The following is a 27,847-nucleotide window of genomic DNA, read 5'->3' as shown; positions in this document are numbered from 1 at the left end:
AATTTATTTTCTTCAAACCAGAATCTACAATTAGTAATGAAATTTCCTGAGTCTGTCCCAATTGCACTAGTGTGACGAAAGACTAAAGACCTCTGCCACTCAGCATTTGCATTGTTTATTCTAGCCAAAACACTATTTAAAAAGCTACTAAAAACGTTTTGACACAGACAAGATTCCAAAGTATAAGTAGCCTGTTTATTTACACAAATGTTCTGTACAACTAATGCAATATCCTACTGAATTTCAGACTGCCTTTTAGATTGATGAGTTTTTGTTATTCTAACACACAAAGAGCCCTGAGGTAACTGCAACTAATTTGCTGTTTGGAGTGCTTGGAGAAAGTGGCAATTCATTTTGTGGCTCTCATTTAAACACCAAGAGAAGATATTGTGATCTGTGAACTAGAACAGAAACATTATTGTTATGTGACATAGGGTGGAAATTCATATCAATGCAAATGAGGGGAGAAAATTGTTAAATAAAATACAATAATACCTGTGGGTAATACAATAATACCTGTGGGTACTTTCACCCATCTTCAGGAAAGGATGATCCTTTAAATTCCATACTGATTTTTGAGGCAGATAAGTAAATGCTTATTATCTTTCAAAGGCAACCTGCTGTTGCTGTCCATATTTTTTCATATTTAAAATAACAAGACCAGGAAGAATGGCAAAATTATGTACATGATAATAGAAGGCAATATTTACACTGTGTTACTGATGAAAATATGTTTGAAGACCTTCTTTGTATTCACGTTTGAATTAATAATTAATTCATGCTGAAGCCTCTTCAAATGCATGGTTATGACATGGTCTACTCTTGATCACAAAGCAAATAGCATGAATGCTGGGCTGGTCCCCTCTTCAGGGCTGGCTTCCCCATGACATGTACTGTGTGCTTGTCATTCTTCGTACAATTCTTCAAATTCAAACAATTGGAAATGGAAAACAGACACTTGGCATTCTTTGCTGGAAATCAAATTTAAAACCATGGAAAACTGAAAGTCTGAATGTGCTTACAGATTTAACTACAAGCATTAGGGGTGAAAAAATGTAATAAGCCTTTGAAGTTTCAGCAGAATAAGGTCAGAACAGTGTAAGAGTCACAAAAATTTACATATAACTTGAGGAAACAGAACAAAATAGCATTAATTTGCCTCAGAATAATAAAATAAATACTCCAGGGGTCATGTATATTTGCTGTTTGACTTGGCACACAGATGTTTATTATAGTGCAGTATTTTGTTGTGATAAATACCCATTCACAAGTCAAACTCTGATTCAGCAGTATGTCCTCATTTAATCACATATTGAACTGCAAAATATATACTTAGTTATTTTGTTGGGTTGCAGCATAGACATAATCACTATTAGATCTGTTATTAAATTACAAACATTTAAATTAGTGAATCTAATAACATTTGCTATATGTACATTTGGGTCATAACTTCAAAACCAATGAGTATTCCAGTTGAAAAATTTAACACAGAAATTAACAAAATACAAAGGATAAACAATGTCCCCATTTGTTACCATTGGATTTGCATCGATAGCTATGATGCTGTCAAAAGCTCCCATGCAGTTTATATATGTGGCATTCCCTGCATCACACTCTACATCCCAGCCTGTCCTGCTGTGCCCTAAAAATGGTTTATTATACCTGTGACATTGTTGGAGTCTTTTGCTGAGAAAGAGACCAGACTGGACACCAGAAAATTGCAAATAATTGGTTGTAGATTACAACTACTGGTTGGCTTGGTCAATATCTTCACCCTCCAGGCACTATTTTGAGAAAAGAATGAGGAAAAGTCACTAAGGCAGAAGCAGTCCCTTGAGGATGCTACACAACTCTGGAACTGTACCAACAGCAAGACTTCTGCTGACTCAGCTACACTGGAACAGGTGGGTTTGGAGTAAGAGTATAGGCTTTGGCGAGGGTGTAAAGGAAAACAGGAATATATAGTGTATGTTCCCATACATGTGTCGATGGTTTTTACTCCGAAGTTTTTTACTAAAGTAAAAAAAAAGTGCCAAGAAGTTGCAATTAACTTATTTATCATTTTTAGACTAATGCTAGTTATATTGAATTATATAACTAATGTAAATGAGATGGTAATTTGGCCCTACTCTGAAGAGTTACAACACAGGAAATGCAAAACAGAAAATAAAACCTGCACATCATTCTTGGGATCTGAGAAAAAAATGCTTTGTTCCCTGCTGCTTTGCCCTGCACCACAAGCACAAAAAAAGAAAAAAAAAAAACAAAAAAAACAAACCCAAACAGTTGTAAAGATCAAATAATTCAATGGTCAAACTTGGCCCTATCAAGTGATGCAAAACAGCCTTTACCAAAAACAAATATAGCACAAAAATTAATCTACATGATTCAAAGTAACGCAGTAGTCTTTCACAGTATAAATACTTTACTGTTTACACTTCTTATGGTAACAGTTAGTAATAACAACCTCTTGTTCTTTGAGTTTACACAGGACATTTTGGATTCACTATGGGGAAGGATACTACAACAGACTAGTGGTGGGATATTTTCAAAGGGAGGTGATTAGGTAAACCAGAGGAGCACATAAAATGCAAATGCACAGCGTAAAACACCAGAATTTTTCATGCTTTCTGATATTTCATGTGTTTTTTCCAAACATGTAATTAGCTCATATATTTCCATATACACCATTATATTTATCACAGTATCCTAGATATTTTATTTAATAAACCCTTAAAGTAGTAGTGTAAATTGATAGTAACTCCTTCATCTTCCCACATTTTTTAACTGATTAGACAACATTATAGCTTTCACAGAAGCAAATACTATAATTAAGTCTATCAATTTCACTACAACTTCGCTGTTTTCCCCTGCTGATCCTCCTTCTCCAGAATTATCCTTCTGTACCTCGATTCATCCAAAATAGCATTTGGAATGTGTTGTTGTAACTTGTGGCTTATTGTGAATGCTGTTTTTAGAAAGTCCACTAAAAACATGTTCATCCCTGTGAATTGGGTGTACAGGATAAAAGAAAACAAAGAGGGGTCCACATGCAGCCTTGAGAAGGCTGCCGTGGTTCCTGCTCCTCCTCACCCACAGTGTCCTTGTTGCAGAAAACACACCTGCATGGGAGGCAGCTCAGCGATCAGAGCACGCAGCAGCTGCTGCCAAGCAGGTCCTATTTGCAGCACAGAGAGCTGGAAGGTGACTAAAATCCATGAGAAGATGCCATGCTGCTGCCAGCAGAAGAGGCTGTCCACTCCTGCCCACTGCCGAGGCACCTTCTCATATGCCCATTTGGCTGCTTATCTTGCCCAATGCCCAGCCCATTCAGTTTGCTGAGCTGGCAGAAAACAAATGCAGAAATAAATGAATTTTTAAAAAGTTAATTTTTGCTGGCATATTGAGCTAGATCCCAGCTTCAGAGAGAGAGGAGAACTGCACACCCAGGGATGAGGGGGACATGAGGCAGAGCAGAATGCCCTCATCTTGTGCCAGCAGACGGAGGAGGTCAGTGCTCTCTTTGGAGCTCACCCTGAGTTTACCAACAGCCAATTTCAAAAGTAAACAGTTTTCTTAGATGTTTAAAAGTTAAACCAAGCCCTTTAGAGAGGACAGGTCCAGAACTGAGGCATCAATAATCTCAGTGGGCAGCTAAGAACAGCAGGCAGGCAGAAGCAAGCCAGGGCAGGGACCCCCTTGCCTATCTGAGCTGGTTCACAATAGCATGTCTTCTTTTGAGAGAAAGTTAAGAGAGCTTAAACTTAAAACATCAAAATGTAACAGGAAGGGAAAATCTTAGTTCGTGAGAATTGGAGACTAGAGTCAGGAGAATTTTCAGCTGAACCTTTTTACTCAGTGACATGAAAAGCAGCAACTGGATCTGATGGCATCAAACACTCCTAGGACGAACCCACGTTGGAGTCCTCACACTGTCAGCTACACTTTGATGGGTACAAAGGTCGTTTCTCAAACTACTGATATAACCAATAACAATGGTGTTTCAAAAGTTTCAAACTAAAAATCAAGTTTCCAGAGAATTACCTTTGCCCAGTAATAAGGCTGTCATTTCTCCTTAAAACACACCTAAATTTTTCAGTCCCCCTGGACAGTGAAACTATTCTGCATGAATGATTCCTTCATGTGAAAATTTCTCTTATGCTTTGTAAGCATAAATGGCGTTTGGAAGTTTTGTCTGACAAAGAGGATGTACCTCGTGAGACTGCCAGAGGAATTCATATGCAGTTTATGAAATGTGGGTGATGTTATAAAACTGTCATGCCACTAAAAGCCTTTATTTAGGTGAAGTCTGCTATTTGTGATATTTTTCTGTCATTTAGCTCCAGAGATAATGAGCAAACTGTTACACGTAGAAGACGTACCCAATAGGTGAGAAACACTGGACAGGATAAGGACTAGGCATGACTTGTTAAAGCAGTTCCCTGCTTTTTAATTTAGAGAGAACTTTTGCAGCAGAGAAATGTCCCTGGATGGCTTCCAGATTTTGGCTGGTGACCATCTTAATAAAAATAACCAAGCCAGTGCTGGAAGCAGGGATCAGAACTACATGCATTTTCTCCCAGAGGAGAGCCCTGAACAGACAGAAAAATCTCCTTATCTTTTCCTGGAGAGTAGCCAAATTTCAAAAGAAGCACAGTGTAGAGTTTTTCTTCTATAAAATCATCCATAAAAGTTACAAGATTTATTATGACTCATGTTTATACCTCCAGGGGTAGAAAATTAGACTTCTTCAGCTGCCAGGGACAGAAGAAACTTCAAGCTAAGCTGAGGCTTAGATATACCCTCTGACTTCAGCTCCCAGAAACAGTCACCTGACTTAAGATCCTTTTGGATCTGGACCCAAGAGTCTTAACTGCATTTCCCTGGCTGCACTTACCTAACATCTTTCCTAAGTCAGCTACTCCAAAGCTGGTCTTGTTCTTGTACCACACACGAAGATCATGCTTCTTTAGGAAGTTTGTTCTTTAATTTAATATTAGATGCTGTAGTATACGGACCCATTTGCAGATAAATTCACAATATCTTATGAAATTCTGGCAATGGAATAACATTTTGCTCTTTCTACTTTGGCGTCAAGAAGTGTTATTTTTCACTAAGTATAATCACATTAAAATAAATATACTTGCTTGCTCTCTTATTCTGTCATTATAGATTATCATTATGGCCTTGCACTAATATGCTATTTTCCACATGCCCAGGGATTTACAGGACTCCCTCATGCTTTGAAACAAGCCATTACATATACTACAAAAGCACTACTCTTAGTCTAATCATTATTGCTTTGCCTCTTTTTTCCTGAGCTGCTTTGTTTTCCGAAACCTTACAATGTACTTATAAAAATCTAATGTACCTGGTGCCTATTTCTTTAATAACAATAACACATGGTTAAAATCAGCAATCATAGAATTATAGAATATTGTGGGCTAGAAGTGACCCACCAGAGTCACCTTTATTTTTTTTTAATTACAATTCTTTTTTTCAGATCCAGTCTGATCCAAAGCCCTGCAGGCAGCTGCATTTTTAGAGTGTGTTATCCACAGAGAACTGAGCAGAGAGAACTCTGCTTTTCTTTCTTTCTTTCTTTCTCTTTCTTTCTTTCTTCTTTCTTTCTTTCTTTCTTTCTTTCTTTCTTTCTTTCTTTCTTTCTTTCTTTCTTTCTTTCTTTCTTTCTTTCTTTCTTTCTTTCTTTCTTTCTTTCTTTCTTTCTTTCTTTCTTTCTTTCTTTCTTTCTTTCTTTCTTTCTTTCTTTCTTTCTTTCTTTCTTTCTTTCTTTCTTCTTTTCTTTCAAAAATTCACTGTAATTATTACAGACATTCCTATCCCATGCTCCAGATGGGAGAGCACAGAGGAACAAATGGTGGCTCACTTGCTACTGATGTGTTTGTGTTTCTGTCCAACAAACACTGATAGTCTGGCCTAAGTACTCACTTAAAGGAACTGGGAAATGCAGCAAAATTCCCCAGTTCAAATGTGCCCAAACAAGGTCTCTTGGCTATATTTACTTTTAGCATCCTTTGCAGTCCCTACTGACACACACCTCACACCGATTTCAAAGGGAAATTTTATGAATCCATACTGACATTTCAACAGGGACACTTTCAGCACTGACACTTTGAACACTTTGAGCTTATGCTTTTAGAAGTGTAGCATCTTTATCCCCTTCCATTCCTGCATATTGCCTGGAAATAAGTACTTTGCTTACTTCTTTTGGATAGTAGATTCTGCATGAACAGGATAGATAAGTTACTCATGCACGTCATGTGGAAAGGCTGCTGAGATAAAACACTGAAAAGAAATGCATGGGGTGGATAGGAGACTATTGTACTACAGCATTTGCAAATGCCATCAAGGAGCCTGGAGAGGATATCTGGTCTAGGCAAGTATTGGGAATAAATTGTGCTGTAAAGTAAAAAACAAAGCTGATATGCAAGACAGAGGGAGAGAAGCCACTGGGGAGATGTTCATAGTACAAATTTCTGACTCACTCCAAGTTAGCTCAGGTGCCACCACTCTGACAGAACTTTGGAGGAGAACAGCAGCAGCCAATCTCTTCGGGTGCAGCATGGGCAATCCCTGACTTTCACAGCAAGCAACAACTGGGCAAGGTGTCCCGGGAGGCATTGCACTCTGTCAGACAGCAAGAATGCCTCAGAGCTGGGTGAAAATTCGACAGGGATCTGCCCACAGAGAACTGTAAAACAGGCAGTGGCTGCAGGAGGATGAGCAGATCGAGCAACAAAGCAAGATCTGAGGACAGACCCAGTGTCTGTGGACAGTGCAGGGAAGCATTAGCTAATTTTGGAGCCTATCAGGAGACCAAAGTCCCAAAAGAGTGCTGGATTTGCTATGTAAGCACAGCCCCAAATCCTGATACTGGGTTTTGTCTTTCCTTAGTCTGATGTCTTACAAGCAAAGAGAGAAAAGTTGCTACAGGGATAGCATCTGCTGCCCTCTAAAAACCACTACCAAGAGCTGAGACAGATGGAGGTGTCTCCCTGCCTGTAATGCTTGCATCAGCAGCTTTTGTACAGTGTAGCTTCAAAGTTTCTCAAGCTTCAGAGTAGCTTGTTTATTACTGCTGCAACCTTTATGAGTGCTTAACTTGTGGTGGAAATGTCCAGCTGCCTGTCTTTGTGGGGGTGGACACAAAGATAACCACAAATTTGCTCTAAAACAAATGGCAGAAATAGTGGGATATACAGTTCTTCCAAAAGGTTGCTATTGTTGAGCCTTGCAGTACTTGGCATTAAACAGAAGGTCTTGGGAGGTGAGATCTAGCTAGAATTACCTACAGGGACTACTGTTTTCTCTGCTAAAGCAAAGTAAATGGCAGGGAGAGAAAAGATCTGCTGGAGAACAGAAGAGAGAGAATACTGAGAAGCTGATTAATACTCCACTGGTTATCCATTCAGGATAGGAAAAAATCTTCAGAATTTTCAGTTCTGACCAAATAAAAGGTTGAAATTTTCATTATCTGTGGCACAGGTATGCCAAATGGTTTTCAGAAAATATTACAGTAATGTTTTCTTATATCTACCACAAAATGACTTATATTGGCCTGTACTGGCATACTTCTAGATAGAAGTATAGTGAGGGCTTGTCCATTACTAGGATAGACTGCCTTGAGTTTCTTTGCTGGATGGGTAGACTATGCTGCAACACCTTAAAAACCTATGAGGAACTGCTCATAACTCCTGTTTCTAAAAAAAAGATGGGACGAGGGACAGGGAAGGGGTGTGGAGGGGAAGCCTTAGGGGGAATAAGCAAGAGGTCTGACTCAAAATCTAGATTCAGTTTGTTTCCAAGGTAGATTAAAGAAAGTAGAACACTTAGGTGTTTCAAAGGTAATATTAATCATTCTCTAAAGTTGTCCAGAGGTCTACCTTCTAAAGAAACCTGCATTGATTATAAGAAGAGAAAACTACTTTTGGAAACAATCACCAGTTTGGGATTAGGGGAATATGATAAGAAAGATATCTGTGTGAGTCAAAGGATTTAGTGCAGGGTAGCCAGCAATGAGGAAGATGAAGCCTTCCATTGGATTTAAACTGTTCATCTCAGGTTTTGTGCCTTTAACCAAGCTGCACCTGGTATTGCTTATAAGGAATGTAAGATAAATCAGATATGACATTTACCATGCTTTCATGCAACTTCCTATTACTTCTACTTAGATTACTTGCTGTAATGGTGACTTTGTATAGACACTTCCTCCTAGACAAGAGACACTTGTGATTTGTAATGAGCAACAGCAAAAGGTAACAGAGTTTAGAACTGACAGCTGCCTCACAGTCATATTTAAAGGGTTTGCAGATTTTGCCCTTTTGTGCTCCTCCACTAATACCCAAGTGGGACACAGGCGATTAACAGCTTGCAGAAGTGGTGAGGAGAACAAGCAAGATAAAAATTGGCTACTTATCCAGTAGCCTTCTGTCTGGTTTCCAAACTTGAAACCTAGACACTGCCTGTCTGTGCCCTCAAACCAAGAAACTCAGTAACCCTCTGTCTGGTGCCTTCAAACCAAGGGGGGCCACGAGCAAGACAGCTGGTTCTGGTGGCAGCAAAAGGCATTTTTTCCACAAGGACCATAGGTGTGAGAGACATGGCTGGGAACAAGGTGGATATCTGGTGCACAGTTGAATCCCAAACCACCACTGGAAGGAGTCCATGGGGAGAGGATAGTGTGAGCTGCCCTAGTAAGCAGATCATGGCTTGGTCACCCCTGATCTAGGAGAATTCTTTGCCAACATTAAAGCACAAAGATGCTTGGGTGATTTTACAGTTCAAGAATGTCAGCTCATCACTACAAAGATTATATTTGCACATAAATACCTGCATTCATACAAAAAGCTCACGGTTTTTTGTAAGAGTGGCACAGATTTTTCTGTTGCTTGAGTTATTGCCAATCTGAGTTAGTTAGCCTCCTATATGCACCTTTGTTTTTCTTCCAAAGGCTGCAGGGACATAATTAATAAAGCTGGAGCCTAACACTTCTTAGTATGGAGGTGTTAAACTGTTTGATTTTAAATAAATATGGAAAATTGATATCTCTAGTCATCTTTATTTGGTATTCCTCATTGTCTATGTAAAAATTTTCAGTCATTCAATAAGATAACAGAAAATATGGTATATCACTGTCAACTCTTTATTTTTTTTTTTTTATTTTCCTTAATTTCTTCTTGAGGATTCAGATCACTAGATCAGAATAAATGAACTTCCTTTACAAAAAAAAGTGTTCTTATCCAAACTTGCAAGGAAATTTAAAGCAAATGTAATTTAAAGGCTCAAAAGCCAAATGAAATCCAAATAGCAAAAGTATTTTAATAGGAAAAAAAAGACACAATTTTTAAACAATCCTATGATTTTTTGAGGCTGACTCATGATTCTGTAATGTTTAAAGTTGGCAATACTGATACCCTGTGATTTAGATGACTAATCACAGATTGAAAAGCTAATAATCAAAGTAAGCAGTTTGTGAAGTACCCACAGACTAGAAAATATGTTTCTCAACTATTCAGCAAAGGCTTATGTATAAATTGACAACAAAGAGAATCAGTTTATATAACTGTTTCACAAAGAGAGAAAAGAGCTAATCAGTTAATCAGTTATTTTATTTGTATCACATAATGCTACCAGCTGCAGTACTGAGTGTGAAGAGGGAAGAGCATGAAATGGAGAGAATAACAGGGTAGCGCTTCAGCACTGCATTCACAGGGAACAGGGGAGTGTGGATGGAATTCAGCAAGCAAAATACAAGAGTAAAAACTGTCTGAAGTAAGACTGCAATTACACTGCGCACCAGATGAGAACATACCTAGGGAAAGGAGGGAGGCAAGCACAAAAGGAAGTCAGGAGAGAAGTAATATTTTGGCAACAAAGAGTTAAATCGGGGTTCAAAATGCAGTCCATGGAAGATGGCTATGGGGAAGACTAAGAAGAATGAAAGCAGAAGAAACATAGTTTGCAGACAGGTGGAGGCAACAGGGGTGACTCTTGGTTTCTTGGCAGGTTTTCTGATTAGATCAATTTTTTGTGCACAGTAGTTCTCAGCTGGGCTCTTTCCAGTCTTTTATGTTATCTGATGGTAAGCAGACAGCAGAAAGAGGTATATGTAGCATGTGGTTGGCACCAGTTATATTTCCTAACAAGAAGATGGACTTTTTTTCTGAAACTCTGCTCATAGCAAAGTGATGTTGGCAGAAGCTAAAGTGTCTACACGTATTGAAACTGCTCAGTCTAGTTCCCTTAAAGTAAAAAGGACAAAGAAGGATGATTTCTAATTTTCAGAAGTTAAAGACGAACTGAAGAAATACAACTAATACGGTGGAACTTAACTTACTGGCTTGCAAAGGCAGAAAATAAAACCATTTTGAAAAGAAACACTACATGTTTTTCTGAATTAGTATTTTTTGTTGCTACTTTATTGCAAAATATAAAGAATGTGCAGCATTGGCCTACAATTTTGTATCCTCTTTAAATAAAATGTATGTCTTCTTTGTATAAAATTTATATTCTCTTTTTCTAAAATTCAATAGAGCTGTTAGTAGTTTAAGAAAATTCGCCCACAAATGCATATTTAATTACAAGTCTGCCAAATGGGAGTTTTGCTTTCTTTTGAAGAACCTGTTTTAGGCAGGGTATTACATTGGTAGGATCTCCAATCTGATCCTACATGGATCCCTGGGAAAAGGAAAAGATGGCACACACTGTTTGAAAATGAAGGTTCAATAAAAGCAAGCAAACTCAAGAAATTGGAGTGAATGGAGAAAAATGATTCATCTGTATTAGGGCTTCCTATAGCAGCTGTCACTGATCAGACATCATTGCAACATCTAAAGTGCTGCAAAATTGGAGTGGATCCCAAAATTCAAAGGAAGATTGCAGACTAAACTGGAAAGACAGAGCAACGTATTTCACAGCTGTCATCTAGATAGGAAAGATATTCCATTCCTTATTCCAGATGGAGAGCAGCTCACATTTGGACACAGGGAATGAGGGGGTGACTGAAATGTAGGGATTCATTCATGAGCTGCATGTACAATACAGCTCTTTTGAACACGTTGCAGTAATGTACCAGGACAGGCAGGGGGGCACCAGCATAATTAATCCCCCCATGCAGGAAATGTAGGGGTCACTGAAGGGAGCACTGTTGCATGCATGCCTCACATTCAGAGCCTGTCTGCTTTGCTTTTACATTTATTTTTAATAAATGCCTTAACATTAGCTATGGCACTCTGACTGCAGGAGAACCTTGTTTGGTGACAACTTTCTGCCTCTGTTAACATAATTTCTTAATTAACTGTAAATATGAGATTTACTCAATAATAGAACTATTTTTACAGAAAGGCATTCAAGCACACAAAGGAAAAAGTATTTACATAAATATACTGGGGAGGGTGACAGAAATGTCCATGACAAAAAGTCCTAAAAATGCTTCATGCAAAAAAACAAAAAAAAAAATGGAGAACTGTACCTGGGACGCATCTGGAAGAACATCATCAGCCAAACAAAGGAGGGGATTGTCCCACTCTGCTCTGTAGTGGGGCTGTCTCACTTTGAAAATTGTGTGCACTTTTGGGGGCCACAATATAAGAAAGATACTATGCTAAAGGAAAGCCAAAAGAATGGTGAAGCACCTTGAGTGGAACCTGTATGAGGAGCTGCTGAAGTCACTCGGTCTGTTCAGCCTGGAGAAGAGGAGACCAAGGGGAGACCTCATTGCAGTTACAAGTTCCTCGTGAGGGGAAGAGGAAGGGCAGACACTGATCTCTTCCCTGGGGTCACTGGTGACAGGACCCAGGGAAACAGCATGAAGCTGAGTCACAGGAGGTTTAGGCTGAATATCAGGGAGATGTTTCGCACCCAGAGGGTGGTTGGGCACTGGAACAGGCTCCCCAGAGAAGTGGTCACAGCACCAAGCCTGACAGAGCTCAAAAAGCATTTGGACAAGACTCAGGAACAGCACATGGTGTGGCTCTTGGGGTGTCCGGTGCAGGGCTTGGATTTAGACTCAAATATCCTGATGGATCCTTTCCAACTCTGCATATTCCATGATTCTTGATTCTATGAAATGTACATGAAGTGGACAAAAGTTGCTAAAAAGGTTCGTAAAGAGCAACTCACCATATGCAGTACACTGACAATAAACTGACAAAAGAACTCTGTGTATTTTCAAGGCATGTTTTTTAATATCCAGAGCATTTCAATGCATTTATTTAACTCAAAAAAATCATAATATTAATGCAAAAGATATAAAAGTTAAAGTGAAATACATCTTGATTATTCTGCCTGCATATATAGAGTTTGTAGAGCACATCCTGTATATTCTATGTGTTCTTACTATTCATACCATTTAATATGTGTTTACAAGACATGATATTGTTTCTACCCAGCTCACCTCTCCCTAGATGCTTGTAAACTAACATATTGATCTAATAATAGACATTAAATATGACAGTTTGGGGATCTGTCTTGGGGAACTCAAACATTTCTATTTTATTTCATCAACAGTTTGCAGGCTCATACACTTGTTTATGGTTTTTATTGCAACCTTGAATTGTTTGTCTTGCTTCAAGGAAAGGAGATACTGATATATGAGGAACAGTTTGCATGTGCTTCTCTCTTCTATTTTCCCTAAGAATAAAGTCTGATTCATGCATTAAAGGCTTTGCCAGAAGCCTGCCTGTCCCTGACTGAAACTATCACAGTCTCTGCAGAATGAAATGGCAGCATGGGGGAAATGCAAAGGGATTGTGCACAAGCTGTTATGAGACAGAGTCTTGACACAGCTCTGGAGTGAAAAAGGAACAACACTCCTGAGCTCAGCCCTCCAGAGAGACCTCAGCCTTGGCCTCTATATCCACAGAAGCCTTTGAGTGCTGCTAAAGGTCAGGCCACAGCAACCAAGGGTTTGGACATAAGTCAGGGAGTTTTGGAAGACCAAGATCTCCTCAGCTCTAGAGGGATGGTTATGAGAAGAGATCAGGACAGCAGGATGCCTCCACTAGAGTAACTGCAGTCGAACAGCGATGTCTGATGCAGTGAGATCTGGAATCATCTTGCAGAGAGGAGGCTCCCAGTAGTGTACTGAAACCCTACCAGAAACTCCTTTATCTCAGGGAACTGCTCTGCTCTTCATTAGCTCAATGCAGCTGTGTATCTCTATGTGAACAATTTATTTCTTCCCTGAAAAACTGTAAAATATGGATGCATGATGACAATGAAATCCAAAAATTGGCAGTGCTTTATGCGTGAACATGAATTCTTGCATTTCAGCCTGCATGACACCCAACAAAAAGCTGCCTCATATCCACCAGCACGTCTGCCTCATTTCACTCTCCATGCTCACATCTCTGCTTGCTCTGCAGCCTCTCAGATAACCACTGAAGCCTTTGTAAGTAGAGTCCTTCACTGAAGACCTGTTAGCCTCCAACAGATCTGTGATTTTTTGGTAGAGAAAGGGAAAAGAGGCAGCCATCTCACAGTACTGCTTGGGTACATTTGATCTCTGAGAACTGCCAGGATATAACCCACAAGTCCCCCACTGATGATGATGCTGTTAGATCCCTGATGCACAATTAACAGACTGTTTAGAAGCCAGTGACTGTGGCCCCAAGGAAAACCTGAAAGCAGACAACCAGCATGGCTGCAGTGCAGCAGCTCTGGGCCCAGGACTGCGATGGTGAGCTCGTCACACAGCAGCAGTGAGCCTGGGGACCAGAGAGGGCTGTGGGCAGGAGCCCGTCAGTCAGACAGCAGGGACCAATGCCACAAAGAGCTGCCAGAGAGGCTGGGAGTACCAAAAAGCCAAACCACCACAGCCATGAAGGTGGTGGTTGGGATTCACATGACTCATATTCATGCTCTCCGTAGGCAACAGAGAGAAGCAGGCACCCTAAGAGAGACATCCAGATGGGTTCCTATGGCAGACAGATGAGCCATCTCTGAAAGCCTGTTCTCTCCATTGACTGCAAAGGCTGACTACACAGGATCCACAGCAGTGCACTCTGTGGCTCAAAAAATTGCAAATTATTGCACCACAGTGAGCTTGACTCTATTTTCCAAATATACACCTTATTTCCTAGATATATTCTATATATTCTGAATTTTGAAAACAAATTGTTTACTTCTGCTGGTTTAAATACTACAGTTACTCACCAGTCAGTTTTGCATTTTGCTTCTTTTATATTGTATGATAATAGGCATGAAAGATTTTTATTATAATATTTATAAGCATATTTGCACACATTTATCTAGTCTACACATAAACATGTGAATGTGGATTTTTAAAAAAAAATTGTTCTCAGCCTTCACTGTCAAGTATCATTGCTGTTTCTAAAAGCATTCAGATGAATATTTACATTTGAAAGTGTGCTACTAGAAATTTACAGTATGCTTTCATATGCTGCATCTCAAATGCATATAATAGTATATATCTTGTTTTAGTCAGTAGACTTGAGCATAGTCTGTTCTATATTTTGCTGGGTTCTTCTGAAGCCTTTGAAAGAGAAATCAATTACCAGTGATTTCAAGAGGCTTTGGACTGGACTTCCTATTATCTTATTAAGACAAGTGGCCCAGTTTACTTCTATTTTAAAATTCTCCCTAAGTTGGAAGGTACAGTAATAGCACTGTCACTCTGAGAAATTACACACACCTCACCTGAAAAGACATGTTTGGAGAGATAAAACACACATTTGGAAAGAAAATTCTGTAATTGCTGTAAAAGTTGCAGATACTGAGAGGTTGGAAGCAAGGAGTAGCAAATGTGGTGCCTGACCTCAGGCTTATTATCTGCTTCTTCCTGCTGTATCATCCACTTCTACCTAGGCTGATGTTCATATTTCAAGCTCTACATAGAGAGCTGAGGCTAAATCCCCAAGTCCCTCACCAAAACTGATGTTAATTTAACTTAATTTTCAGCCATAGGTTCTTGCTGTGTTTTTGCCTGCAAGGTAGGAAAGCATGCTCCTGGTCAGATCCTTTTACTCTGCTCTGGATTTGTGTTCACTGGTCTGGGGACCTCCTCACCTTCCCTTCCCCAGAAACAGAAATCCCTGCTGGCATGCCCTTCACAGAGCTCTGCACCTCTGCTGCTGTGGGTTGCCCCCCAGGACCCCCCCAGCACCTCTGTGTCTGCTGGGAATGCCACCAGCATCCTGCAGCACTTGGACTGCCACCCTGCCATCAGGGACAAAGCTTCATCTCAGCTTCTGCCTCATACTGCTTGTTCATATGCCTTCAATCTTCATTCTCAATTCATTATATTGCACTTGAATTAACAAAGCAAAATAATGAACAGAAACTATTAAGAGAAAAATCTACATAATTTTGTAGCATCTGTGTGCCTTCTGCATGATCTACCAGCCATGTTTTCATTTAGACCACTGCCAAAGTACTGAGCAGCTTTCAGTCAATAACCAGTCTCTGCAGATCTCTCCAGGAAAATACATAGTCAAACCTTAAAATGAGACAGTTGTTTATTCCTCCTCACACAGTTGTAGGTTTTAATCAAAATACCCTGTGATACCAAGCCAAATACTTCAGAGAAATGAAATTGCTTCTGTATCCACACAGTTGTTTCCATCAACCAATCTATAGTCCTGTCAAAGAAACATAACGGATTTATTTGACAAGTCTTCCTTGCTGTCAAACCATATTGACTGGCATTATTTATGTTTGTTAACCTATCCTTTCTGTTGAGCCTTCCAGGGTAACTGTTCCAGTATTACAGTGGAATCCAGATTCATGTAAGAGGGGCTGTGTATGTGTTCTAGTCCTATTTTCTACCCTTGACAATTGAATTGTATTATAGCACTTTTTGAAGTTTCTGAAGTCTTCTTAGCTCTCCAGGATTCACATTAGTGGTTCAGAAGCAGCCTCAGCTATTTCCTCCATAGCTTTTGTTGAGGGGATTACTCAACTTGGAAAAGCTTGGAAGACTTCCATCACCCAAGGCAGGGTCACAGCTTTCACGGAGAGTGGGCTGTCTTTTGCCAAGACAACAAGCAGAACTCAGACACTTCACAAAAAGGGAGAGCTGGGCTGGAGAAACAGGGAGTGCCCTTAAGAGTCAAGGTAGCTGTGCCATTTGTTACTGCTCCTGTGCACTTCTCCTCAATAGGGAATGAACACCTTTATTACCATTTTGCCATTTATTCTGAATACAATCATAATTAGTGTAATTATTATGCAAAGAGATCCAAGAAATTGCTATAGAACATGCACACTTCCAGATGGGTTTCTCAAGGTGAAGTGCTGATGATAATACAATTGCTACTACACCTCCTAAATAACCATCAATTCAATAGGAGAAAATGAGGCAACCTAACTTGAGTTCTGGTAGGAGAAAATAAGGAGAAAGAACTCAGATTGTATCATAAGGACAGGGAGGAAATCAAAGGATAATGATTATCTTTTGTGTTTTAAATGCAGTATTTTGTCTGTCAGATTCATTCATCTGATACAAAGAAGAGCAATAGCATACACTTCCAAGATAAAATCAATTATGTATTATCTTAGAGTTGTACAACCTCATTCTCCACAGAGGCCTTAATGTGACTTACATATAGCATAATTTTTATTCCAAATCTCTGAACAAAGCTAAATTTTAGTGACAGTTCACTGTACAAATTCCAATTTATGGTTTTTCCTGCATTCTCAGAGAGTATAAAATTGTAAAGACCATCTCTGCTTGAAGTAGAATATGAATTTTGAAATGCCATTAAAATAAAGGAGCAAATTAAGACTAGCTTGATTTAATTCATTACCTCAGAGCACTTCTGCCTACAATAACCTCCTATATTTTATGTCAGTTTTTTAAATAAGTGAAAAAAGGCTTTGTTCCTCAAAAACTCCTTAACTGTGGCCAAGCTAGCCATATTTTAACTAGTTTCTTAATTCATCTCCATTATGAAATAAAATAAGGAAATAACTCTTGTTTCTGTATTCCATTAAAGTGTTTCTATAAAGTTGAAGACGATTTTGTTAACATGGCATTCCAAATTTCAAGCAATCTATTTTTGTAAGAGCTAAGAATAATATATCACATTTCAGGTTATCTTCATTTGCCAAGTTCTGGCAGAACTCAGAAAAGTACAGCAGAATTTGCTGGAAAATTTGCAGAGTTTACAATACTCAGCTCATTTTCAAAGGGAAAAGTTCATTTCCATTTCCAAAAAGATTCTTTCAGAAACTCCATGTTTTGTTTTGGTTTTTTTTTTTTTTTTTTTTTTTTTGAATGCCTGAGGCATTTCAAGCAGTTGAAGTTGAGCTTTTTCTTGACTATCCTAGCTGTCATCACGTTGTGTTTTAAGAGTGTTCTCACTAACAAGACAGTAGCCAGCCTATAAAACATTTCATTCACTCCCTCTGAACAGATCAATTCCCATTAAGTCATTCTCGTGACATCTCCTAGAGGAAATGGGAATGGAAGGACATCTGCAAGCCAGTGGGACAGTGAGCTTCCATGCAGCAGGGCAGAAGGTAATGTGTGAAGCACTAATAGCAAAGTTCCCAACTGGATAAAACTTTGCTTTGAGAGTATGGGCAATGAAAGTTATAGTAAGTACATTTCATTCAGCATGTCCAGGGTTTTACTTTAAAAAGGAGCTGTTACCAGAAAACAAGAAAAAATGGAACCTCAACCACAATCACTTAGTCTACTGACAGAACAGCTGAGTGGTGTATGCATAGATGAAAATGTAAAATCTTAGGCAGGAATGAGAAAGAGGTCAAATCATCTCTGTGAACTATGCTTTCTTAAAAATAAACCTGAATTCCTAAACAATTACTATTTTCCAGAAGATCGTCAATGATGATATTTTATGGGGAAAATATGTGCAAAGTAAGGTCTAGCATGTAAGCAATGGTCAGAAGAGCATTAATCGTAACAAACGGTATAGAATGTCGGTACTCTCAAGTCTACTTGATGTGGGAGTATCTGGTGAGAAGAGACATGTTCCCAGCAACCCCTGCAAGATGCAAAATAGATGATTAATGCAAAAGAATCTGGCAGAGACTGATATTCATAAAAATCACACAGCTTCTTATGAAGTCTAGACTGAAATGCTATTGTCCAAATTGGAGAGCCAGATTATTATTGTGTACAGCTTTGAACATGGCATTACTGAAGGTCAATGTGCTCAAGCCCAGCTGCTTGCTGCCAGCCCTGTGGATAATAAGAGATGTTTTCTCTTCTCTCTTCCCTGGTTTGGCTTCCAGATTCCTTGTCAGAGCCCCACCATGCTTGTGTCATGCTTGCTGCCACTCTGCTCTAGTGTCTCTCAGTGAACATGGATCAAGCATATGTTTAGAATAATTTCCCTAATAAGCAACTCTATATTTTGCATAACTGTGATATTATATAGTCACATATTATAGAGTGCTGTATGTTTCATTGACAGATAAGGAGGCAAAATGGGACATATTTATGGGCCCAGGTGCTGCTAGATTCAACAGTCCTCTCTTACTCCTCTGATTACCTACTGTAATCAGAAAAACTCCACTAGGGAACTAGGAATGCATCTTCTCATGAAAACAGTTGCATAAAATGAGAATCCTGAGATCATTGTAGTGAACAAGGGCACAGCCTTGGCTATGGAAATGAGTGAGCAATGTGACCTGAAGCACAGTTCCCTTAGGCACTCACTTTCAATCTCCTGGACTTGCCCAGCTGGAATTTTCTTCCATATGTGGTAGCCTATGCTCCTTCTCACAAAATACTTTGGAACATTTCAGAGAATGACAGGAGGTAAGGAAATGGGTTTTAAGTTGTTTCCATAGTTAACTAGAGTCAAGCAACTTGATTCCTGTTCCTACAGCTCTTCTATCTTCAATGGGCAGTTGTTGGTTTCTTTCCCTTGGGTTATTTTTTATTTGGTATTTTTTTACCAGAGAAAGAAAAATACACGGAATGGGATAGTTAAAAATTAGTTCTTCTTGTAGTGCATATGTAACTATTTCAGTAAGTATGGAGCACTAAGCATTCAGAGCAAAGGCAACCCCTTCCTCAGAGAAATACCCTCAACAACCAGCTTTAACTTTTTTTTTCTTAATCTTGATCCATTAAGATTTAATTGTTTTTGCAAAAAGGAGAAACTCCAAAGGACTTCACCGAAAAGAATGAACTAAGACACTCAGACCAGTTTCTGGTAAACTAGAAGACAGAAGACTGAGCCCCTTTCAACAGGAGAGGGAACTGAATACCTCCATATTTAGCTGGGAGTGCTGCTGTTATTTAATTGCTAGAAATTTGGGCTGCTCTCCAGCATGCTTGCTTTATGCACAGTACTAGTGGGAAAACAGTTTCACAGAATGAACCCCACAGATAAATAATTGCATGTCTTGTAAATTCTTGGATTTAGGCAGGAGATCACAGCTGCTGCAAAATAACTTCCTATTTCTATCATATCTTGAGGTACAGAGCAATTTGAACTTTAATAGAAAGGAACTGTCTTTGAAGAGCACAGCTGGAGCATGGTTTGTGGGGTTTGCTGCTCTCAATACAAACAGGAGAAGGAAGAGGGTAGTGCAGAAATCAAACCAAACAACCCCATTTTGATCCCTGAATCAAAATGACATGGCAGTTTTTCTCCTTTCCCCTGAGGGACATCTCTTTTATCCCTTCAGCAAATGAATGAAGAAACTTCTGATTCCTGTGAGATTTGCACAGTGAGTTGGGGTTTTTGTATCATTGTTGGAGGGTTTTTTTAAATGCCCACGAGAGTTTTTGCTAAGGCGGGGCTCAGAATAAGTACAATCCTTGCTTGATTCATCAAGGCTCTGATGAAATAGCCTGGTCTTATCATCTGCTGTGCCTTGCTCTGCACACGAGCTAGCTAGCATTTCTAGTGTGGTATAACACAGTACTCTATAAAGGAAGACTAAATGGAACCAATAGCAATCAAACTGTATTTTACAGATCTTTCAGCATATATAGCAAACATAACTCAGAATAAAAAACAGGCTGTGAGGTATATTTATTCATACTCTAGGTTAAATCTACCATGGAAAATCCCACTCAGATCTAATTTCCTTATTTGAAGTTTAAGAAAATAGCACATAATCCACATGATATCATACATTCACTAACTGGAAAATAGGTGAGGGGAAGACAGCTTGCATAGAAAAAGGTAAGAAGTAGTGGTGAATTCTGTAACAGGGACCTTGGCAAGAGGATACATACATATATATACACATTTACAAAGTCCAGTAGCAGTAGCTATTTGGACCAACTAAATTACCCTAAATCCTAAAGACTTCAGACTACCTAGGTGGAATTTAATGAGGCAAAGCTAGACTCTAGGGACACAGTTTGGTGATGGACTTGGCAGTGTTAGGTTAATGGCTGAACTCAATGATCTCAAAAGTCTTTAAACAATTCTATGATTCTATCTCTGCAAACATGCCATCTAGTTCTGTTAAGTAAGCAACCAGGAACCACAACCTTTGAGTTAGATTATATTATTTGAGTACAGGTTTCAGCCTGACCATTCATGACAAAATCAGCAAGTCACTTTTCTAATAAAACTTGAGGGACATATATAGATATATTTTTTTCAAAAGGCTATGCTTATTTTAATTATTTAAAAAGAAACACACATTTGAAATCTCTGGTCTTTCAGGCATTTTGTATTTGGTGTCTGTTTAAGATCCTATCTTTCATTTACACTAAAGTGTATATCACAGTGGTTTGGCATAATATAGGAGTGGTTATTGTAAAAAAAGTATGAGATTATAACAAGAGAGTTTATCAAAATTTTGGACCATGACACAGATGGCAAAGTAGGGTCATTATCCAAGTGATGTACTGCTTTATAAAACATCAGTCAGAATCAACAAAGAATCAATTAAACTCCTATATCACTGGAGTTGCTCATTTCAATCTATTTCAACTGCATTAAAACAGTACCACTATTGGTGGGCTCTAGTTACAGCCTGTGACAAGCTTTGTTTCAGAAAGTGTTGCCACAATCAAAATGTGTGGCTCTCCAAGGCAGTTCACAGCCCATGTAACTCTCAGACAGCACTTCACAAACTCCCCAGTAAATATAGAGCAATAACGGTAAGAGAAAATTTAAGGCTCATAAGGAGAAAGACTGGCTGTAGACAACCACCAAAGACAGATGCATTCCTGGTGTTGCAATGGAAAGTTCTGATTTGGCCACCATAAAGAGAAAACACACTGCAACAGGTAAGTAACAGCAAGGCAAGTCTGAAGCAGCATTACCTCTCTGCTCTTTTGTGCCATCCATCCATAACTTCTACTCTTCCAGGGCATTTCTACTCTTCCAGGGCACAGGGCAATGGCTGATGCAGGGCAATGGCATGGAATATATCCATGCTCTTCTCCACACAACCAGCAGAAAGACAGAGAATAGCAAAGAGCACAGCAAAGCCCTTGCACAGCTCTGGGAACATTCGTGCAAGCCAAAGTGCTGCATGTTAAGATCTGGGAAGTAAATTAGAGCCCATTTCCTGGCATATGAGCTCATGAGAAAGGGCTGGTGTTTAGAGAGCAAGTTTGGCTTCTGTCCCTGATGGAAGGACCAGCCCCAGGATCAGTGCACAGGACTTGACTACATTTACCTCAGCTGCTGAACATGAAACACATGCTAGGCTTTCAGCAGGCTGCAAAGAACCAGAGCCATTGTCTCCTGCATTGCCCAGGTTGTTCCCACCCTCGCACTGCGTGTCCTACAGTGCTGGCAGAGAGGTCAGATCCTTGTGCTGGTTTGCCTCATGCTCACTGCTAAAAAAATGGGGTTCCCATTCCCCTGTGGTGCCCTGAAGCTGCTCCTCAGGACCAGCAAAGCCAAGTGCTCCGGGCAGGGTGAGCTGCACACCAGCAGAACTGACTGCACCCAGCAGTGACAGCCCCTAGAATAGGCCCAGAATTGTGCTGAAATTACCATGAAAAATGGAAACAATCTGCCCTAAGCCTACAAAGCTAGTGAATCCTAAATAAAATGTTTCAAAGATTTGACACATCCTGGCAACCCAAGAGATATTTCAGAAATCAAAACCTGCAGTTTCTCCTAGTTTAGTGCTCAGACACAAAACTGAATAGCTTTGCTTGGTACATACCATAAGGCAGCTCTCCCCTCATTTTAAGGCTGTTTACATTCTCCCTCTCTACCTGCCTCCCATGCTGCAGCAACACAAGCATTTCACCTGTCCACTGAGCAAGACACCTATCACATCTCACTAGAGCTGCCTAAGCCCTGGCACTTGGCTCATGCCCTGCTGGGATACCCATGATCCCCAGGTTTCCCAATGCCAGGTGCCCAAAGACACCCACCAGGCCTCCAGCTCCCTTGTCTGACACAGCTCCAGATCCACCACATATCCTGCACCAGCCCTGAGGAGATGTTATGGGCACCCTCAGGCATTGTTACAGCAGCCAGAAGATATCAGCAGCTGGGGTGATCCATTTGTGTTTAAGAGCCCTTGTGTTAACCTAACCCTGCCCTGAATTCACCCACTGGAATACTTTAAAACTCCTGCCTGGCTCCCAAAGAATCCTGAAGCAAGAGGTATTGCAACTTGTCTATTCACTGTGAGCAGAGCCCTCTCCTGGCACCTCTCCAACCTGTCACCTGCAAATTCGTGCTGATGCTCCCTTGTTTCCTTGTTTCTATGTGAGGAAAAAGAGGTTTCTTTGCTCACCTTTTTCCTATTACTTGTGTTTTTAGATCTCTCCCAGCTTTTTCTTTCCCAGCCTGGCCCATTCCAGGCCATGTACCTTTCAGAAGTTATTCCAGAACTTTCTCTATCCTTCTTTCCCTTTGCTGCTGTTTGCCCATTTCTGGTAATTTTTTTTTTCAAACCAGCGTAAGGAAAATAAAAATATCTCCTTGGTTTGTATCAGTGATATATTAATTGCAGCCTTTATTTGAGTAACTCCAAGTTTGATTGCTATTTATTATTTTTAAAAGGACTAATGGGTTTAGTCCTCTCTATAATTTGGATCTGTGGTGAATTTCTGTGTGGCTTGATTGAAATACAACAGAAGTAAATATAGGGATCTGTCACTGAAGTTTATTACATGCACACCAAAGAGAAAAAGTTCCTTGTATTGGCCATGAGGATAAATAACATCCATGTCCATAGTCCTGGAAAAAACTTGCTTTTGCCTGAAATTTAGACTGTCACAGTCCAACTGCCTAACCAAAATGAGACATAAATCCATGCTCCACTTCAAATGACAGTGGAGTTATCAACTCTTGTGGAGCTCTGCTGGAAGATTTTTCTCCCCCAGCCAGAAAAAACTATAATACGACCCTGGAAGGTAGCTAACATATAAGCTGCGTAACATGACGCTATGATGAAGAAAAAGCATTTTAGCTGCATCATGTCATAAACTATGTGGGATCAACCATGCCAGAGATGTAATTTATCCTCAAGATACTTCAATTTTGGAGAAAAACCTATAGTGGATTTTCCCTACACTGACTTTACCTCAGGAAGGTTTGTGTCAATCAGTTACTCTACAGCAAAACCACATTTTTCAAGCCAAAACTGCATGCAGTAGTCAAGGACAAAGAGCAGATATGAAGACAGCAATCAGCCCCTCTTTGGTGTTTGCTGAGCAGTCAAGCCTGGCTGGCAGTCAGACACAAAGCAATTATTGATGTGCAAACAGCATTTTGCACTCAGTTCTAATTTATATATTTAAATACAAAACACATATTCCACTAAATCTGTTATGTGCACACCCTTCCCCTGCAGCAAAAATTTACTCTTGCAAAGTAAATTTATCTGATCGCAATACAAAGGTTCCATATCATGTTTGCCAAAAGCAAATACAATGCACTGGTCCTGTCCCCAGTTTTACTTGGTACTTTTCTTTCTAAAGAAACACAACATTACTAAATTTTCCTGGGTTTCATCTTTTTTTTTCAATTATTTCTGAGGCTGGAGTTATTCCTATAGAAATTTATACCCCCCCCCCCCCCCTTCCCTGACATCATTTTCCTTTCCTCAGCCTTAGGAGTATCCTAGCAAAGGTGATAATATCCATGGGAAGATTCCAGATTCCCCAAACTTGCTCTGCCATGATATACAGAGAAGGTTCAGAACCACTGGCTTGGGTTCTTAAATGGTTTTAGGGCATAGTGAGGATGGAAGACCTTTGAGTAGCTTAAGCTCTGCTTAAGCCTCACAAAGCACAGACTGGACTCTGAGCCTCCAAACACACAGGCTTCTTACTTTGCGTGGCTCTTGTAGTTAGCAGTGAGTTCTGGCCATCAGGATAACTGCATGCATTCATATCAGGTGCCAGATATTTCGTCAAGTAACTTACTAGATCTGTAGCTGTAAAGTATCCGATGCTGAAAAAATTACAAGCTGAAAGATAAAATAGTACAAAATATCATTCAAAGGCACACTGGGGCCACATATTCACAAACAGTGAACTGAAAGCATGACTTTTGAGGTCATTGTATGTTTGCAGCTGGTCTACTCCAGAAAAACCACAGCATCTGGTGGTTACGTGCTTAGAAAAGAACACCTAAGAAAAGAACATTGAAAATAATAATATTTTTATTCAGGTCAGCAAGAGTGGCTACAAAAGAAATATTAGAAAAAAAACCCCAAGAGTATAAAGGGGATGGCTTTCAAGATTACAGCCACCTTATATTCAAATAAATATATTTAAATGGCTGGTCCTGGAAAAGGTCATGGTCCTTATGAATCATTCATAATGTATTCCTTACTGGATTACTTTGCATGGGATAATGTGTATCTTCCTCCTTGTAAGGAAGGAAGATATATTTACATCTCAGTCTCAGCCTGTGAATGCAAGGCTGTAGATAAATTTAATTTTAATCTGGTAGTTTAATTCTTTAAATCACTGCAAAGGGAAGTAGCCCACTCATGCTAATGGCAATAGTTTACTTACAAAGCAGAACAGGAGCCATTAAAACTAATGCAGTATTTCTAAGTTAGTGAATACACAATACAAAGGAAACAATAAACTTTACCCAATCTGAAGCATGTATTTGAAAAATAAGGGCTTGGATTAATTTCCTTTGGTATATTCAAGTTTCTTTCCATGAAATTCCTGTTTTGCCACCTTAATTCCTCCAGGAACACTTCTGCTATCAAAATGTATTCTAAAAGTATATGTGCTAAATAATTTAAACTGCATTTTTTTTTTACTGCATGCATCTCATTTTCACTTTTGTTATTATTTTTCACTATTCTATGGTTATTATACGTAGTCAGAAAACAAAGTCAACACCTAGAAAGCAGATGGTTTAAACAGGATTTGAAAATGATGCTGTGATAACTTCTCTTCTACATTTTTAGATATAATTATATGTTCATAAACAGAGACTACATAAATATTTACTAACAAAAAATGACACACAAAGAAAATGGAAAATACAGAGCTGCACTAGATCTACTGTATGCACCATGTATGATATCTAAATTTATTTATAGCTAATGTAGTTTATAATCCCCTCTATCTTAAGATACCAAAATCCAAAATTGTACTTCAGGTACTGCTTTCCTTCTTACAGCAACATTAACAAAGTACTGAGCAGAAAAAAAAAAAAAAAAAAAAAAAAAGAAAAGAAAAGAAAAAAAGGCTTACATCTAGTTCAGTTGAAGCATTTTCTGAATTACAGTAACATATTGATTTTTTCAATGTAATAAAACTAAATCAAATCCCAACAGCAGATGAACACCTAAAATGGCCTTAGGGCTCAAAATGGCTCATTTTATTTCTTGAAATATGAGTTTGGGGGAAAAAAAAAACCCTTACAGTAGAAAATTATTATCATTTTGTAGAATCGTTCAATCCATTTATAACAACTCCAAAAGCTCGAAGAAATGTAGATAACTAAACACACACCTCCCTTTACCCCCTACCCCCATCCCCTGCTAAAAATTTTCCTACTAGGATGTCCTAGTTTGGGCTGGGATAAAGTTAATTTTCTTCCTAGTTGCTGGTACAGTGCCGTGTTTTGAGAATAACGTTGACACACCACAGATGTCTGAGTTCCTGCTAATAGTGCTTACCCTAAGTCAAGGACTTTGCAGTGGCCCACGCTTTGCCAGTGAGCAGGTGCACAGAAAGCCAGGAGGAAGCATAGCCAGGCGAGCTGACCCCAGCTGGCCAAGGCCATATTCCAGAGCAGGGAACATAATCCTCGGGATCTGAACTGGGAGGGAGCTCACTGGGAGCCGCCGACGCCTGCCCACGTGCGGGGAGGGCATCGGTCAGTGGGTGACGAGGAATTGCGTTGCGAATCACTTGTTTCTCTCGGGCTTACTCCGCCCTCTGCTTTTCGTTACAATTATTATCATTATTATCGTTATTACTATTTTTGTTACTATTATCATTATTACGATCCGTATAATTATTACACTTTATTTGGCTTCAAATATTAAACTGTTCTTATCTCAGACCCCGGGGTTTCGCTTTTCCCTTCCACATTCTCCTCCACCCGGAGTGAGGCGGGCGGGGTCCGGGGTTACACCGGGACAAGGGAAGCTGGAGCTGCCGGGCCGGGCCGGGGTTACACCGGGACAAGGGAAGCTGGAGCTGCCGGGCCGGGCCGGGCCGGGGTTACACCGGGACAAGGGAAGCTGGAGCTGCCGGGCCGGGCCGGGGTTACACCGGGACAAGGGAAGCTGGAGCTGCCGGGCCGGGCCGGGCCGGGGTTACACCGGGACAAGGGAAGCTGGAGCTGCCGGGCCGGGCCGGGCCGGGGTTACACCGGGACAAGGGAAGCTGGAGCTGCCGGGCCGGGCCGGGCCGGGGTTACACCGGGACAAGGGAAGCTGGAGCTGCCGGGCCGGGCCGGGCCGGGGTTACACCGGGACAAGGGAAGCTGGAGCTGCCGGGCCGGGCCGGGCCGGGGCTGCGGTGCCGGGCCCGCTCCCGCCGCCAGGGGGCAGCCCCGCGCCGCGCCGGCGGCCCCGCCCCGCCCCCGCCGCGCGCCAGGCGCTGAAGGGCGCTCGCTGCTCGCGCGCGGCCGGGGCGGCTTGCGGAGCCGGCCGGGCAGGAGCGGGGCCGCTGTCCCGGCACAAGTCAGTCCCCGGTGGCCGCCACCTCCCACCTCTGCCCAGCCGGGAGGTCTCCCCACCGCAGCCACGGCCCACGGCAGCGATGGACGCGGGTCACAGGCCTGGGGCTGTCCTGGCTGTCGCTGCGTGGCTGAAGGAGAGTTGAGGGAGGTTTGGGCTGTGCCGCTGCCCGGGAGCAACAAGCACGGGATGATCTCCCCGCCCTAGAAGTCGTATCGCACATGGACCGCAGCACTGCCCTGAGTCCTGGGTGTCACTGGGTGCCGTCAGCCCTTTGTCTTCTCCACAAACACAGGCTGCTGTCCCCGGGCCGAGAGCAGGCCCGAGCTGTCCCCACAAGCACAGGCTGCTGTCCCCGGGCCGAGAGCAGGCCCGAGCTGTCCCCACAAGCACAGGCTGCTGTCCCCGGGCCGAGAGCAGGCCCGAGCTGTGCCCGTGTCTGAGCCTTGCACAGCCCAGCAGAGACCCGCACAGAGCAGTAGCAGTGGGCGGACTTGGGGCTCTCCTCCTCATGCATCACAGGAGTAACCCTAAGGTGAGGGATGAACAGCAGTGGGGGAAATGCAAAATGTAAAAGAGCACCCCCTCCCTCCCCCCCAAACGAAAGAGAAGGGAACAAGTTTTGAGTTCTTGCAGTGTGCACATGAATCAAAAATAAGACCATAACTCCAAGAAGCTTTTAATTTAATTAAGCATAGAAATATTGAATGTAACAAGGAACACAAGGACACACACAGCATGTTAACAACCATACTATGGAAAAGCTTTTTCATATATTCGACTTTGCCAT

The 27,847-nt window shown here is 40.8% G+C and overlaps 1 protein-coding gene and 1 long non-coding RNA gene across 7 annotated transcripts in view; both read right to left on the bottom strand.

Annotated features, from left to right (window-relative positions):
* Nucleotides 1–27,847, bottom strand: part of DLGAP2 (DLG associated protein 2) — a 452,231-nt gene that overhangs the window by 388,201 nt on the left and 36,183 nt on the right. The gene's annotated exons all lie outside the window — the stretch shown is intronic.
* LOC137470367 (uncharacterized) lies at nucleotides 15,480–25,455 on the bottom strand. Its single transcript, XR_010997017.1, has 2 exons — nucleotides 24,229–25,455; nucleotides 15,480–15,620 (listed from the first exon to the last, which is right to left on the bottom strand). It is a non-coding gene; the product is annotated as an uncharacterized lncRNA (long non-coding RNA).

Source organism: Anomalospiza imberbis, chromosome 3, assembly GCF_031753505.1.
Source record: "Anomalospiza imberbis isolate Cuckoo-Finch-1a 21T00152 chromosome 3, ASM3175350v1, whole genome shotgun sequence".
NCBI lineage: Eukaryota > Metazoa > Chordata > Aves > Passeriformes > Viduidae > Anomalospiza > Anomalospiza imberbis.
Note: the sequence above shows the minus strand (reverse complement) of the source record. Positions and strands in the feature narration are given on the sequence as shown.